This window comes from Propithecus coquereli, unplaced genomic scaffold, assembly GCF_000956105.1.
Source record: "Propithecus coquereli isolate 6110/MARCELLA unplaced genomic scaffold, Pcoq_1.0 Scaffold522, whole genome shotgun sequence".
Taxonomy (NCBI): Eukaryota; Metazoa; Chordata; class Mammalia; order Primates; family Indriidae; genus Propithecus; species Propithecus coquereli.
The window spans coordinates 43767-44415 of NW_012151086.1; positions in this window are offsets into that span (position 1 = coordinate 43767).

Below are 649 nucleotides of genomic sequence, written 5' to 3' on the forward strand. Positions count from 1 at the left end.
AATGTGATCGTCCATGGTGGTTGCCCCTGGAGGGGTAGAGGCAATGGGAATAGGAGAGGATGGAGCAATGGAAATTTAGTTTATATGTAACAATACATTACTTTAAAATAATGAAGCATACATGACAAAACTATTGCTTAATGTGGGCAATGGAAATAGGGTGTCTATAATGTCATTTTCTGCATTTCTGTGTGTGTGTTTGTGTGTATATCGGTGTGTTTCATGATCCAATAATGGTCCAGCCCTTAGAGTTTTGACTGCTTGACCAAAGTGAGTTTATGTAGATGAGGTACAAGCAGAATCAAAAGAAATAACATACAACTTTGATGGATACAATTAAATCTACGTATTTTTAATGTCATTAGGAGTCGTAAGAAAAAGGTCAGGCTCAGTAGAATTCTTGCTGTCAGTTCAATGATATATCTGGTTCATGATAAGTAGCATAGGAGTTAGAATTTGAAATTATGTGTTCATTACTCAGCTTCATGATTAAAATACATGTATGATGTTAGGATTTCTCCCCAAAGATTTTCCTCTTTGAAATATCAATATATTTAAATGAACAAGCAACTCAATGATATACAGCTAGACAGAATAAATAAATGTGTAAAAAATAAATATACAAAGCACTCTCCTTTTACATGCCAAT